Source organism: Oryctolagus cuniculus, chromosome 1 (assembly GCF_964237555.1).
Source record: "Oryctolagus cuniculus chromosome 1, mOryCun1.1, whole genome shotgun sequence".
In the NCBI taxonomy this organism is placed as follows: Eukaryota; Metazoa; Chordata; class Mammalia; order Lagomorpha; family Leporidae; genus Oryctolagus; species Oryctolagus cuniculus.
In genome coordinates this window covers 102,742,314-102,758,602 of record NC_091432.1, presented here as the reverse complement: position 1 = coordinate 102,758,602, position 16,289 = coordinate 102,742,314, and the positions used below count along the sequence as shown (strand labels likewise).

The 16,289-nt window shown below is 43.0% G+C and overlaps 1 long non-coding RNA gene across 1 annotated transcript in view; it reads left to right on the top strand.

Moving 5' to 3' along the window:
• LOC138850591 (uncharacterized) overlaps window positions 1–14,128 on the top strand; it is a 240,691-nt gene extending 226,563 nt beyond the window's left edge. The window contains exon 5 of the long non-coding RNA XR_011390550.1: window positions 13,449–14,128. This is a non-coding gene — a long non-coding RNA (uncharacterized lncRNA). The remainder of the gene's footprint in view (window positions 1–13,448) is intronic.
• The last annotated feature ends 2,161 nt before the right edge of the window (window positions 14,129–16,289 follow it).

The following is a 16,289-nucleotide window of genomic DNA, read 5'->3' as shown; positions in this document are numbered from 1 at the left end:
ACTCCCCAGTCACCTAGTATTCATTCACTAGAGCCATCATCTGTTGCCTCCCAGGGTTCACATTGTCAGAAAGCTGGACTGGAAGCAATTCTGGAACTTGAACACAAACACTCAATTATGGGCTGCAGGTGTTCTAAGTGGCAACAAAACACCCACCCCGAAGTTGAGTTTCAAAGGGAGCCAGCAATGAATCTACTAATACAACCCTAAAAGCATATTTCCTCTAACTAATATGATTGTGCTATGGTTTGTTCCCCAAAGTCCCATGTGCTAGAAGCCTTGTCCACAATGTAATGGTATGGAAAGACTGTAAGACCTTTAAGAGCAGGGGCTTAGTGGGAGGTGATTGGGTCATCGTCACCCTGCTGGTCTCCCACACTGCTCACACAGAGCAGGTTGTTAAGGAGGGAGCCTGATCTCTCCCTGGCTTCCTGCTTTCTCCCTTGCCATGTGATCGCTTCTGCATGTGCAGCCTGGGTCTCTTGCACATGTCAGGCTATGTGACGTCATCAGCTGTGTGTGATATAGTATACGGTCATTACCAGCTGGGATCAGCTGCTCTCATTTCCCAAGCTGTGAACCAAAATAAAGCTCTGTGCTTTGTAAAATACTCGATATCTGGTATTTTGTTACAGGAACACAAAATGAACCAAGATGGGCAGTAAATAAAAGAATTGGTTTGGTTGATTTTTTTTTCTCTTTTACATTTTCCCCGTATTTTTCTGGAAAAGCCATTTTGTTTTCAGGTGAGGAAGCCATGTGGTGTCATGGACTCAGAGATATAATTTGACTTCTTTTTTTGCTACTATGAAAATTGTATGTTATGAGGAAAATACTATAATGTTTTGCAAAGTGCTACTCTGAAAAGAAGGGGTATGTTTTTAAGTGAGCATTTTGGGGTTGTTAATGGCATTAAATGGTGACTTTTAATCTAGATTGTAAGGTACTGTGACAGACGCACTGGGGGCAGGTCTTGTCTTCTGTGGGGGTTAGTGGACAAAGCCTCTGTTTGGGGGATATTGAGGATGACTGTACAAGAAGAGAGAAGTAGACTACTCAAAAGAGGAGAGGAGGAAGCTATTTTGGATAGTGGTTAAGAGTAATTTGATACATTGTAAACTTTTAAAACTTCTGTTTATTCATTGTGGCATGCATTTTTGACACCTTTCATGTGCCAGAGACTATACTGGCAAATATTGAGTAATGGTCAAGACATGTCCTGTTGTGCCCCATTAGCTTTCAGCATCTAAACTATGTTAGTTACAGAGCAGGAAAACACACATCTGTACACAGCAGTGCTGAGAACGATGGGCAGTGCAGAGTCCTGTCTGTCTACAAAGCTACACCCCCTGGCACCATCTGCCTTCTGGGTTTCTCACTTGCACTTTGCTTAAGGTAGGTGCGTGCAAGCAGATGCATTGATGGCCAAAGAGAAGGACTGCCTTCCAAGTTGTTTTCTCTATTAAAGAATCATACCTGAATGTAGAGGAAGTCCTTAAATATATGATTTCACCTAGAAACTCATTATAGATATCAGCAGTGGTGTTGAAGAAGCATGTACTGCTAGTAGGTATCACTATGGCTTGTGCAATGAAAATTAACAAAAGTTTAAGGTTGATAATCTCATTTCTTTTTTTTTTAAAGTTATTTGACAGGTAGTTATAGACAGTGGGAGAGAGAGACAGAGAGAAAGGTCTTCTTTCCATTGGTTCACTCCCCAAATGGCCGCCACTGCTGGTGCTGCGCCGATCCAAAGCCAGGAGGCAGGTGCTTCTCCTGGTCTCCCATGAGGGTGCAGGGGCCCAAGCACTTGGGCCATCCTCCACTGCCCTCCTGGGCCACAACAGAAAGCTGGACTGGAAGAGGAGCAACCGGGACTAGAACCCGGCACCCATAGGGGATGCTGGCGCTGCAGGCAGAGGATTAACCAAGTGAGCCACGGCGCCGGCCCCAATAATCTCATTTCTTAAATGTTATCTATGTTACTGAAAACTTGCAAACACCTTGAAGATTGCATTATAATCCATTTTATCAATAAGGATAATGAAGTTTGTTCCGGTGGGGCCAGGCCCAGACTTCTGTCTTACCCTAGGGTTCTGTTTGCCACTTTAGGCAGCCTCTTTAACTATTAGTGGATTATTTTGAAAAGCAATTGAGGTTCCTTACTCAAGTATCTCCACAGTGCCTGAGCAGTGAGAGTTTTTTTATTTTGGTAGCCTGAGGATCTCTGGAGAAATCTTTTGAATGAAGGTGAGAGAACAATTCTGCCAAGGTGGAAATGAGATTTCACAGGCTGTATTCAGGATGGCCATTTCATTCACTGCTGGCAGGCGATAGAGCATGACACAGTGACGGAGAAATGGAGAAATGCTTTTCAAATCTTGCCATTGCTTGGATTACAGGAGTATGTGCTGAGTACAAATTTAACAAAATGGGATTCAGTTTTCTTTTGGAAATGAAAATGCCTCTTTGAGGACAAAAAACCTGAGGATTTTGAGGTTAGTTTGATTTTCCCAGTCTTAGCTACTTGGAAACATCAGTTGGGAGCTGAAATAGTCTCAAGAGGAATGAAATAGAATTTGCAGAAGCACCAGCCGTGACGCTTCCTGTAATTCCCAGTGTGATGCTGTCCTCCTACCTCATTTGTGGACCACCCCTGTGTGCACAGCCCTCTGTTTGAGCTTTTTGTTTACATGTATTTGCTCATAGCAGCCTCACAAAATCCTGCCAGAGAAGGCGGATGACAAACCTGTAGCTGCTCGGCTAGTAACCAGGGGCGCTAGAATGGATACAGGGGCTCGTAACTACCAACCCTGAAAACCAGCATTTTTTCAGCTGTATCCTTCAGCAGTCCTTGGAGAGGATTGGAGGAGCAGGTCAAGGCTATTCCCCTCTGCTTTTACAGAGCACCCCCTCATCTATTATCTGTATCTATTGTCTGTTATCTGTGTATCTACTAGTTACATATATATGTGTGTATGTATGCATGTACATGTGTATGTATGTATCTACCTATTGATGTGATGCGGTTCCTCAAGTTTGGAGCTCATAAAATTTACAGTACAAGAATATGATTTCCTTTTTTGGTCTATAGCTGATAAGCAGAGGGGTTTATACTCGGTTCACTGGAAGCATGATGTCCTCAGACGGCTTCTGGGTATGTCAAGGGAGGGGTGTGCAGCTCTCCTGTCCTCCACCGGTTGCAGTGCTCCTTGGCAGCCTGGGTACGGGGCACCCAGGTGTTCCCAATGCTGAGGTGACTTGGAGTTTGTTCTTTCAACGCCAGCATGCTCCTGGCGAAGTGCCCAGGCTGAAACAGCCTCCTGCTCACATTTCAACTCTTCTCAGGTCTGGCTGGGACTCTCATTTGTCACTGGTCCAAGCAGCCAGGCTCTGCAATCTTTAATAAAGAGACCCCTCAGTCCTACAAAGAGGTACCCTCCTCCCTTCCTCTGGCTAAACCAGCTCCTATTCCAAGTTAGACAATACAGGTCCTAACAAATCTATTCTCATCCGAGCAAAGTTGTGAGCAGGAGACCCAGTTACACAGAACATAGGAAGGATTGCTTTTCCTCACCCAAGAGACCAGTGATTTGACTTCATTGGTAGTTGACAAGAATCAAAAATTGTAGAACATTGCAACTGGAAAGTGCCTTAGAGGCCATCCACACCCCTGTCCCCAGCTTACAGGAACTTGGAGCCCAGAGAGATGACGAGGTTGGGTAGTGACACATCCAGCGTGTAGTGGAGCTCCATCTTGTTCCAAGTCTCCCAACTTCAAGCCCATTCTGAAGTCCCCTACGTGGTTTCCAGTCAGGAATGCTGAGCAACGGTCCCCAGTACCTGGGATGAAAGTGACACACACTTCACACCTTTACAAAGTTAACCTGTCGCTGCAACAGTGTTGAAACACAGCAATTTTCTATGAAATTAAGTCTATTTCTCTTTAAGCAGTTTGTCTATAATTCTCATATGTATGTGGAAGGTGAATGAGAGGCCAAGATTGAGAAGAAACTGGAAGTGTACAAACCAGCTTAGGAAGATTTTTTTTCAGTTCTTTATCCCTACTCACTATAGCTCCAAAATAATGCTACCCTTGGGAAGCATGATAGCAGATTGTCAGGAGAAAATATCTTCAGTAATGAGAAACAAGCGAAAAAGCTCTTCCATGAATACTAATGTGTTGCTTAAATATTTTATCTTCTGTTCTCCATCCAGCAAATTATCTAAAAGAAAATATAGACGTGATTATTTGGAGGGCAATAAAGTACCATCCCTAAAGTGGGGTGACATGTTGCAGGGTTGGGGGGGGGACTTTTAAACAGACACAAAGTGGCTTTGAAAAGCACAAGGCAGCTTTTAGATTAGAAGTGCTTTTTCTCTGCATTGCAGATGACTGCTCCTGAGTTCCTATAGAAACCGAGCCTGTGGCAAACATTTAAAAACTGCAGCTTGATGCAGGAGACTAGCCCCAGGGAGCAAGGCGAGGCAAGGAGAGGGATGCAGAGCCCTGTGGGCTGGAGTGGGGAGCTTTCAAGAAGGCTTTGTGATTGTCTTACCATCCAGAAGCACACACTTGCCTGGCTTTCAAGACCATATGATTCTTCAATGACTTGTGTCACGGGCCAGCACCATGTGGCATAGCAGGTTAAGTCACTGCCTGCAATAACAGCATGCCATAGGTGCACCGGTTCAAGTCCCAGCTATTCTACTTCCCATCCAGCTCCTTGCTGATGTGCCTGGGAAAGCAGCAGGTAGTCCAAGAGCTTGGGTTCCTGGACCCATGTGGGAGACCTGGATGAAGCTCCTAACTCCTGGCTTTGGTCTGACCCAGTCCCAGCCATTGTGGCCATTTGCGGGGAAGATCTCTCTTTCCTCTCCTTTTATCTTTCCGTCTCTTATCTGCAACTCAAATTTCAAATATAGCATAAATCTTTTTTTTTTTAATGAGTTGTATCACTTCTAAGGCAGTGATCAACAGTCAACCCTCAAGGGTCAGTGATCTCCAGTTCCATGCTTCCCACTGGTCAGTGTCATCCCCCACCCCTGAGCACAAGCCCTACTCTATCTTCCTGGGCTGTGTCACTCACTCCTCAGGCAGCCTCTGGCAAAGCTGTTGCAGCAACCTGGCCCAGGGGTGCACAGGTGTGAGAGCTCCTCACGGGTGGCCAGACTGTGCCCTACACATGTGCATGGAGACTGTGTCTCCAGCACATGAGAATGTGACCAAAAAGAAGGGATTAGATGTGATTTAGATGTAAGGAGTTTTTATACTGGAGCAGGGGAAATGTCTAATCCACTCTGACTGGGGTCCTTCAAAAAGGGGAAATTTCTACACACATGTGATGGGAAGACAGGAGGAGAGACACAGAGCATCAGCTATGTGCCACAAAACACCTGAGGCCACCACGAGCTAGGAAGAGAGGTAGCACATTTTCTCTAGCACAATCCTGTGAAGAAACCGACCCTGCTGACACTTTGATCTTGAACTTTTAGCCTCCAGCACCGTGAGACAATAGATTTCTGCTCTGTAAGCCACCCAGATCATGGTGCTTTGTTTCTTTCTTTCTTTCTTTTTTTTTTTTTTAGAGATTATTTATTTATTTGAAAGTCAGAGTTACACAGAGAGAGAAGGAGAGGCAGAGAGAGAGAGAGAGAGAGAGAGAGATTGAGGTCTTCCACCCGCTGCTTCATCCCCCAGTTGGCCGCAATGGCTGGAGCTGCACTGATCCGAAGCCAGGAGCCAGGAGTTTCTTCCAGGTCTCCCACATGGGTATAGGGGCCCAAGGACTTGGGGCATCTTCTACTGCTTTCCCAGGCCATAGCAGAGAGCTGGATTGGAAGTAGAGCTAGAGCACTCAGGACTAAAACCAGCACTCCTATGGGATGCCGGCATTGCGGGTGGCAGCTTTACCTGTTACACCACAGCACCGACCCCTGTTACTTTTCTAAAAGATTAATACAGGGAACTTGCCTTTCCTGTTTCCATTGTATCACATCTCTCCCCTGGTTTACCTCCAATTTTGCTGAATCTCCCTGTTCCACAGGTGGACCATCCTAAAAGGATGTTATTTATACCTTACGAGGTCTTGTTCTCCCAGAAGTATCATTTTGGTTGTTGTTTTGAATAACATGGAATACTTGGCCTATCCCCTTTCTTTATCTTTTCTTTATGCTTGGATTCTACCAGCCTCTCTTCTAGTTCTTTTTACAGGGTATAATATGGAGAACTATAGCTAACCCCACTGTGCCATGGAACATGAAAACTTCTTTATATGTTTTAGAATACGTTATCCAAACGTCCTCTGTTTCTTTCCCCCTATTCTGCCCAGCTCTAGTAATCACTATTTTAAGCTTAGATCAAGTGTTTTTTAATTCCACATTTTGAGAGAGAACATGAGGTATTTGATTTCTGTGTCTTATTTCATATAACATAACTAACTGCAGATCCATTGACTTTGCTGCAAATGTCAAGATTTATTTATTAATCATTTATTAAGGCTGAATAATATTGTTAGTATACACTGCATTTTTCTCTACCCATTCTTCAATCCATGGGCACCTAAATTGATTATATATTTTGGCTATTGTGAATAGTGCTGCAGTGGACATGAGAATGCAGGTATCTCCTTGATATGCTAATTTCATTACTTTTGGATGTATACCCAAGAACCAAGACCAATTGTCAAAGTATTCCAAAAAGTTGAAGAGCATTAATCCGTCAAAACTCATTCTACAAGGCTACGATTACTTTGAAACCAACACCAGACAAGGATACAACAACAAAAGGAACTATAGACCAATATCAGAGGTGGCGGGGGGAGGCATCTGCATGGATATTTTATACATGATTATAGAAGGTACAGAGTTTCCCCATCCTGGCAAGGTCAAATGCATAGGTTTGGCAGTCAGAAGAGTGTTTAATTTAATTACTAAGTCACCATATAACCTTGGCAAGTTACAGAAACATGAACTTCTCATCTGTTAAATGGGGCACTAATACTCCTTGCTTTTTAGGATTCAGTGAGATTGTAAAACAGCACACTTCTCAACACATAAGCACCTCAATTAATGAGAGCTATTAAGAATAGTAGCTGTTATGGGAGCTTCAGGCACCGAGGAGCAGGGGTGGGGGCGTGTGCCTGGAGTCTTTTCAGCTCTCTGCAATTAGACTAGACAGCTGCCTACTCAGTTATGTAACTCCAGAGTCACATTTATAGTCATTGTGAAGCTTAATAACTATATGACCCTTGTGTGCCTCAAAAGATCTAAGACAACACAAGTTGTTAATGTTGAAATGAAAGGGTTTATAAGCCACAATATAGAATGATAACCAAAAACCAGGTAAGCTGTCCCTTACATCATCCAGAAAGGAGGGAGAAGTCAACACATATAGATCAGGTACTCAGAGTGGGTAATGTACCAAGGTCAGAAGACACAGCTCCCCTTCTGTTCGCCCACGTGACCGTGTGCTGTCGCTCCCCGTCTTCGTGGAGGAACGACACAGGACCCTGCGTTGTTCTTTCGTCTGCTTGGCCCTCCCCGGGTTTGCTGCTGGTTCTTCCCAGGTTGGCTACTGTCCCTTCCACCTCCGTGGAAGGGCGGTTCCCCCTGGCCACTTTCCCCACTTCCGCAGGGGAGCGGCACACCGCCGACCGGCTCTCTCGGGGGCTGCACAGGTGTTCCCTTAGATGTTCCTGGTGCATGCTGTCTCTCTCCTCCCTTATAGTCCTCTTCCGCCAATCCCAACTCGGCTGCCCACACGCCGAGTACGCTGCTCTCCTCCAATCAGGAGCAGGATCAGCTCCTGGAGGTCATCACTCAAGTTGGCAAGAGGCAGCTGCGTAGAAGCTGTTTTCTCCTCTCCCAGCGCCATATTGTGGGAGAGCAGATGCATAGAATAAGTCTTAATTCCAGTAACTTAGTCTAGTCCGGGTTGCTCCCCACAGATCCCCCTTTCTTTTTATTTTTGGCATTGATGCGTGCCTGTCTTCGGTGCCCCGCGGCACACACTCTGCTCTGCTTGCTAGAGTTGCCCACAGGTGCTTACAAGCCCTACCAGTCAGGCAAACCGAATCCGGGTCCTCTCTTCACCATGTTGTGAGGAGGTTTTTAGGCGCTGATGCGTGCCTGTGTTCGGTGCCCTGCAGCGCACGCTCTGCTCTGCTAGAACTGCCTGCAGGTGCTTACAAGCCCTATCAGGCAAACCGAATCCAAGCCCTCTCATTGCCGTATTGTGGGGAGACTTATTGGTGTTGATAACATGCCTGTCTTCGGTGACCTGCAGCCGCCTGCAGGTGCTTATCGTCTTACTAATAAGGCAGACCGAATCCAAGCCTTCTCATTGCAGTATTGTGGGGAGACTTATTGATGTTAATTCGTGCCTGTCTTCGGTGACCTGCGGCGCATAAGCTGCTAGCCGCCCGCAGGTGCTCACCACCTCCCTAATCAGGCAGACCGAATCCAAGCTCTCTCATTGCCATGTTGAGGGGAGGCCTTATTTTTCTCTATTTCTCTATCTCCGGGCATTCCTATCTCTCCTATTTTACTTCTATCTACCAGCATTCCTATTTCTCTCATTTTACTTCTAAACTTCTGTTTCTCTTATCCCTGCAGCTTCCCGGCGCCCGCCCCGAGGCTGCTTCTCGGCGGCTTCCCAGCTCTGAGCCGCTTCAGCCCGCGCTTCTCTCATCTGCGCGGCTTCCCGGCTTCGCGCGCACACTCCGCGGTCTCCGCGCCCCTTCACGTCCGCACCATGGCCTCGCGCTAGCTAGTCCTCTTCCGCCAATCCCAACTCGGCTGCCCACATGCCGAGTACGCTGCTCTCCTCCAATCAGGAGCAGGATCAGCTCCTGGAGGTCATCACTCAAGTTGGCAAGAGGCAGCTGCGTAGAAGCTGTTTTCTCCTCTCCCAGCGCCATATTGTGGGAGAGCAGATGCATAGAATAAGTCTTAATTCCAGTAACTTAGTCTAGTCCGGGTTGCTCCCCACAGTGTGCCAGTGCCTTATCCTCTTTGGCCTTCAAGTCCCTTACATGTAAGGTGTCATGAAGAACTGCATGGTTGTGCACAGATATTTCCTGCCATTTGCTGGAGGATATTCATAGTTCTCCATCCCAATCATCAGGCTGATCCCCTTTGACTTGCTTTGACCAATAGGTGAGTGGACATGATGATTACACTCTCTAACTCTTTCTTGCTTCTGTTATCATGAAAGTGTGAGTCAAGATGGAACACCTGTTAGCTTTGTTCTGCAGGTGCATGATAAGCAGATCATCTTTGTGGCCTATCATGGGGAAGACCATAAACAATAAATTAACAGCTGCCTGAAGATACTGTCCTACTGGGGCTCTTTGTTTCCAGAGTACTACTTAGCCCGATAGACTGATGAGGATGCTCAATCAGACACTGCCTTACCAGGCTTTGGTGAAGAGCTTTGCAAATATAAGGTGCACTACAACTGTAGGACAATACATGAAAAAAAAAAAAGCCAGGAACCTCAATTTCTAAGACTTATTCCTACTTTTACCCAGCAACTTGAAGAATTAATAATTAAATATTAGTGGAGGGAAAAACAAATAAATCCACAAATGATCCAAATGTCTATCTAAGTAGACAGAAAAAAGAATTATTCACAATTGACTTAAAAAGAAGCACCTTTGGAGCTAGCTTAAATCAGCCTGTCCTGTTGCAGGTTATCTCAAGTCTCTGCCTTTTGATTTTTTTTTGCCTTATTCTGCATGTTTCAGACATGTAAAAGGGCTACTTGAAAAGTGTATTTCTCTTTGTATTTGCATTTGAAAAGAAACCTAACAAATATGCACATGAAGCATGATGTTCTAGACAAAAAATTTAAAAGATTGAAATCAACTATTTGGAAGGCTGATTTTATTAGATTTTATTTGTTGTATAGAGAGAATAATAAGGATTATTTTTAATCCATGTGGCAAATTCACCAGTGATCCTGGAGGAAAGTTCCATTTTATTTTCATCAATTTAGAAAGGCTTAGTAAGGGTCATCAAAGAAACAAAACAAAAAGGGTAACACCTAATACATTGTTGACCTAGTGTATCATTTTCATATTTGTACTTGAATAGGTGAATGTCAACAATTCAGTTAATTCACTTCGACTAGACCAAGTCAATCATAGAGAAGACTTCACCCAGAAGATTCTAGCTCCTCCTTCCCACACCCTGCTTAGTTCCTCCCTGCTCTTCTCCAGAGGAGCACTCGCAGCTTACAGATTTTTTTGTGCATGTGTGTCTGAGTAAACTCTTGAGAGAGCAGAATTGCCTTTTCTCTCTTGAAGATGTGCCTGAAGGAGTAAGAGTATCCAGAGGATGCTGAGGACGAGGGGCGAGGGGATCGCCAGTAGCTGAGGGCTTTCATTAGGAATTGGCTGGAAAGGGAAGTGGGTTGAGGAGATCATGGTGTGGAGGAAGTTTTATTTTCTTTTTGTAAATAAGAATGATCTGAGAATGTGTGGAAGTTAGAATAGCACCACAGCTTTGATACACACGTGATAGTAACATGTATTTTCTGAGCATCTTGGGAGAAATGAAAACTCACACAGAGGCCATGGGACTAGGTTTTGATAGCAAGAAAGGATGACTCCTCCATTGTAACAGGAGGGAATGAAGATGCATAGGTAGAGGTATACATAGATTTGCATGTGCAGTAGCAGGAAAAGAAGGGGGCTCTTGTCCAAGAAAGCAGCTCACAGATTTCTGATTAGTTTCTGTTGGCTTCAAAAGTTAGATTTCTCCTAGGGAAGTCTTATCCACGGACTACTAACCACGTATGCTAATTATCTTGTGGCTAGAATTTCCTTCCAAAGTTCCTGCCCACATAAAGACCTTTAATAAAATTCATCTAAACAAGAATTATTCCTTAGTGACTAGTTAGGAACAGTATCCCTGATGTAAAAATACGTGCAGTTTTCCAACAAAGGTCTTCTTGATGCCCATTCTGCCAAATATTGCACTGACTTCAGAGAAGAGAAGACAGGAAAATGAATGAGATGGAGAACTTGAAACCTCTTCTCACCCTGCCTTTGCCCCTAGAGACTCATCATCTCACTAGAAGACTAATGACTAGTAAGTAGCTTACAATGATTAAAGTGTCAAATCATTGCACACATGTTTTAAGTACTTTAGTTGTAGGGTTGTTCTTTCAAAGACTATAGTAGTACAAGTGGTAGCTCTTTAAGATACAGCAATTTTTGAGCACAAGATACTTTTAAGGGGCATGATATTCAAGTAACAAAAGCCTTTACCATCAAAGTCTGTCAGAAAGGACAATAATTTCATGCTCCTCTAAAACAATGGATGAAACATTACTTACTGGTAGAATTACAAAATCGCATAGCGGGTTCAGCCTCCACCTGCAGTGCCGCCATCTCATATGACCACCAGTCCAATTCCTGGCTGTTCTGCTTCCAGTCCAGCACCCAGCTAAAGTACCTGGGAAAGCAGCAGAAGATGGCCCAAGTACTTGGGCCCCTGCACCCAAGAGAACTGGATGAAGCGCCTGGCTTTGAGGCCATCTGGGAAGTGAACCAGCAGATGGAAAACCTTTCTCTGTCCCTGCCTCTGCCACTGTAACTCTGAGTTTCAAATAATTAAGTAAATATTTATTAAACAAATCATCTTTTCCAGTCTCCCATCCAAAGTTTGAGGCTTATCTGCTTGAAGAGAAGTTAGTTGTGGCTGGAGTTGGAGACTGGAAGTGGAACAATGGGGGGACCTCAAGGAGGAAGAGCAGACCAGGAGAACACAGACCCATCCATCCTGCGCACACCCATACACAGGACTCTTCCATTCCTTTTTCTTCTGAGCCTAATTGGAACTGCAGCCAATAGCAAATGAGTGAAAGACAGACAAATTAATGCATTTTCATTTTCCTGTTTTGTACTTAGAGTGCTTTACATATAAGAACTTAATAAATGAATGAAATAGAAACCTGGATGACCTTTTCTGCCAACTAATCAGATAAGTACACTATAAAAGTATAAGCATACTGTAAACAAACCTCTTTATGCCCTCTTTCCTACAACAATTTACAAAATGGGTTTGATACTCTGTCATAGATGGGCTAGGAGATACAAAGATGAGTATGATAATTCTTGTTCCTGGAAGCTTATGATCTACAAAAGCTGCAAAGAATAAATATTTACAACATAGTGATCAGAGCTACCACAGATGCAGGGTGTGAGTAGAGTCCCCTGATGGGGTGAGCTGGAAGTGGCCTGGCTGCTCTGGGTAATCACAGGACCCATGGGACAGCCGGAGCATAGATGAGGTGCTAAAGCGCAACTGTTAGTGAAATGGGAGGCCCCAGATTGGTAGGGCAGAGAATTGTATCTATTAGCCCTGATAAGAAGTGGGAATCATGTAGATGCCTCAGACTTCATGCAGGTAAATGAGACGCAGAAACTACTGTGAAATCAGAAGGCAGGAAAATAGTGTGGATTAAAACTGGAATTAGGAGGGTTTTTGCCTGGTCTAAGCTTCCTGATCTTTCCCAGTGTTTGGTACATGTAAAATTAACTCTGTATAAAACAGTGGGATAGACAAATGAGAAAATATAATTTAGAAGTAGAAGCATCAAGGGATTAAGGACCAACTCCCTGATTGACTTAGATGAAGCAGACATCTTAGAATCGTAGGCCTAGAGTAGTGCTCTTTAGGAAGATGACTTTAGGCATGAATAGCACTGTGAAAGTCTGATATACTGTGCAGCATGTATTCTGTGTGGTGAATCATTTCAAGGGTCTTTGCTTCTGTAGCTGGGGCTCAATTATGTCTACACAATACAGTATTAGCTAAGGAGAAGCATAATGAAGTCATACCTGGGAGGCTGATAAATGGCAGTAAAATTCAGATAATAGATCAGATAGTGGGATAAAAGAAATATATGATCTAGTTTCCTCTTCTTTTAATGTATTCATTAATAACTTGATATTCTTTTTGATGAATTGGATGCCTACATATCTGAAACAAGAATGAGAGGTTTAAGGATTCTCTTAAACATGGATAACATGGATGTGTTGTCATGAAGTACCAGTGGTTTTCAAAGATAACTGACCCTAACGTTTCATTATCACCATTAACAGAGGTTTAAGGTCAGTTATTCTAAAACAAAATCATTTTAGGGAGGTACTTCCTAGAGTTAATAACCAGAGCTATATATAGCATGGGAGTACGTAGGTGGGCATTCCATGTCTATTTTATCTTGAGGAGCATCTTGGAAAGCTGCATTTCCCAAGTGCAGACCATCTATGAGTGTTTTTCTCAGAGTGTTTCTCATCTATGAGTGTTTGGCTCAGATGATCACAGCCAAGTTTTATGGCAAAGAATTGAATTGTGGAGTCTCAACTTTCCATTTGTCTATGAATTGTAACAAACTCAAAATTACCTTCTGAGTAAAAGTTTGGCTCTGTTTGTAGGTGTTTTCTCAGCGCTCTTCAATCAAACCTGGAAATGGCTTTCCATTCAGACGCACATTTTTTTGTGATGCCTCAGTTTGCAGAGAAGAGTCCTCAGAGAACAGGCCCACCCCAGGAATGCGTCAGGAGATCCAATCTTGACGTCACTGTCAAGAAACCTTTGAAAACTCAGGAAAGAGAGATAATTTCTATGGAGAATTAATCTGGCCAGCTCTTTCCTCCAGGTTCTGTGAAATCTAACCTTAAACTAAGACAAGAGTATGCTTGGGTGTGGTGCCAGCAGGCCCTTTGCAAACATGGTCCTAAGGAAAGAGCATGCTTTGTTTAGTATGAAGTTAATATTGTTGAGTATTGATGTTCATTACAGTATACAGTATCTTCTATAGGGAAAGCAATCAAATATTTTTCTCCCTTGGAATAGTAGTATATGTGTTTGCCACTCAAAAAATTAATTGGAAACTTAATTTATCAAAAATTACATAGAATATTCCAGTTTGGCGAATGAGCAGCCTTGTGAAGCCCCTCCAAAGTATGGCACCCTTCTCTTCACTCTTCTCCACCTTCTCCCCAGCCACTGAAAGTAACTGTTATCTTAACTGTTATTGTAATCACTTTCTTGTGTTCCTTTAAAGGCTTATAATTCTGTGTTGCTCAACAATATAGTTTTTAAATTCTGTCTATCCATCCTACATGATGGCAATAAAGTCATGACATGCTTATGAGACTATATTCTGAGAAATGTGTCATTAGGTGATTTTATTATTGTAGGAACATTACAAGCCTAGATGGTATAGCCTACTGCACACCTAGCCAATATGGTATAGCTTATTGCTCCCAGTCTACAAACCTGTACAGCCCTTTACTGCACTGAATACTGTAGGCAATAATAACACAATGGTAAGTTTTTGTATATGTAAAACCATATCAACATAAAAAAGTAAAAGTACTGGGCAATGGGAACTTTTCAGCTCCATTATAATCTAATGGTACCACACCAAATATGCAGTCCATTGTTGAACAAAACATCATTATGTGGCATGCAACCATATGTATTTCTTGTGTCTATTTATTTTGTCCAATGTTTTATCATTCATTATTCCTTAAATGTAGCTGTAGTCTGTTCATTTTCTTTTTTTTATTTTTTTATTTTATTTTATTTTTTTTGACAGGCAGAGTGGACAGTGAGAGAGAGAGACAGAGAGAAAGGTCTTCCTTTGCCGCTGGTCCACCCTCCAATGGCCGCCGCAGCCAGTGCGCTGCGGCCGGCGCACCGCGCTGATCCGATGGTAGGAGCCAGGTACTTATCCTGGTCTCCCATGGGGTGCAGGGCCCAAGCACTTGGGCCATCCTCCACTGCACTCCCTGGCCACAGCAGAGAGCTGGCCTGGAAGAGGGGCAACTGGGACAGAATCCGGAGCCCCGACCGGGACTAGAACCCGGTGTGCCGGCGCCGCAAGGCGGAGGATTAGCCTAGTAAGCTGCAGCGCCGGCCAGTTTGTTCATTTTCATTGCCATATACTATTCCCACATGACAAAGTACCCTATTTTACTTATCCATTCTAGATTTGATAGATATTTGAGTAATTTTGTTTAAGGAGTTATTGATAACAATTATACTTAATCTTATAATGCAAATAGTTTCTATGGAAACAAATTTGGAATGCTTTTGAGAAATAAATGGTTCCATATACACATCCATATATAGTTATACATTTATTTTTCTGGCAAAAACATGTTTAGAGAGGACTAGCATTCAAAATAGTCAGAATAGTCTTCATTGTGCTTCTCTTGATCAATGGATTGGTTGTACTATTGTGAGCAGGTATGATGCCTTCATTGTGTTGGTTCCTACAAAACTAAAAACCATACATGTTGCCAAACTCTTCTCTAGAGAGTTCCGGGAAGTGGGGGGGGGGGGGGGGGGGTTTAGGTGGGGTCACTAGGGCTTTTGAAAGAGGAAGTGACGATTAAAAGGGCATCCCTCTAACTTTGCTCATCCAAGAATAGTATTTACTATTATGAATTATTATGGGCACACACATAAATAACATGTAAGATGAAAGTGCTTTTATCCATTACATATAATAGCTTTCTGAATATACTTTTAAGAAAAACTTATATAACTCTAAAAAATGTAAGCCCCTGATCTAACTCATATGGAAAAGTACAGAGCTGCCTTTCTTGGTCTAGGCTTGGTGTGAGTCATTCCATCTCTTTGACTCTGCTTACCCCTCAGTGTTGTGAGGTTCAAAGGACTAGATGATGTGGCTATTTACGTAAATTGAATAAGGAGTCTTTAGTATAATACTTTTGTAAGAACTTTGCATACCACATAAACAACTATCAGCAATCTCCATGGCCTAAGCCATGGGTCTGCTCCAGTGTAGTTGCAGTGTAGGAAAGGTAATTGATGCACAGTGTTTAGGATTCATGAATTGTTATTTCACCCAGAAATTTTTGCTCTTACCTTTGGGAACAACCTGGTTTATGACACAGATGCATTTTTTTTAACTTAAATCCATATTGTTCAAATAACTTTTATAATGAGACAGATTTGAGTTCTAGTTATGCTAGGAAACCATGTCACTTCTCTGGGCTTATGAATAAAGGTAACAACCTATTCCATTTGGTAATTGCAAAGATCAATGGAGCTAATATACAAAGAATGTTTGGCATAGTATATGGCACATAATTAGCACCCAAGAAATGCTAGAAAATATCAGATGATTCTGATTCATACTCTGTTCTCTATAGCTCTGTCAATACCTTGGATGACATTAATATCTGTATTGACATCTAGCACCCGAATCTCCAGATTTTTTTTTAAAGAATTATTTTATT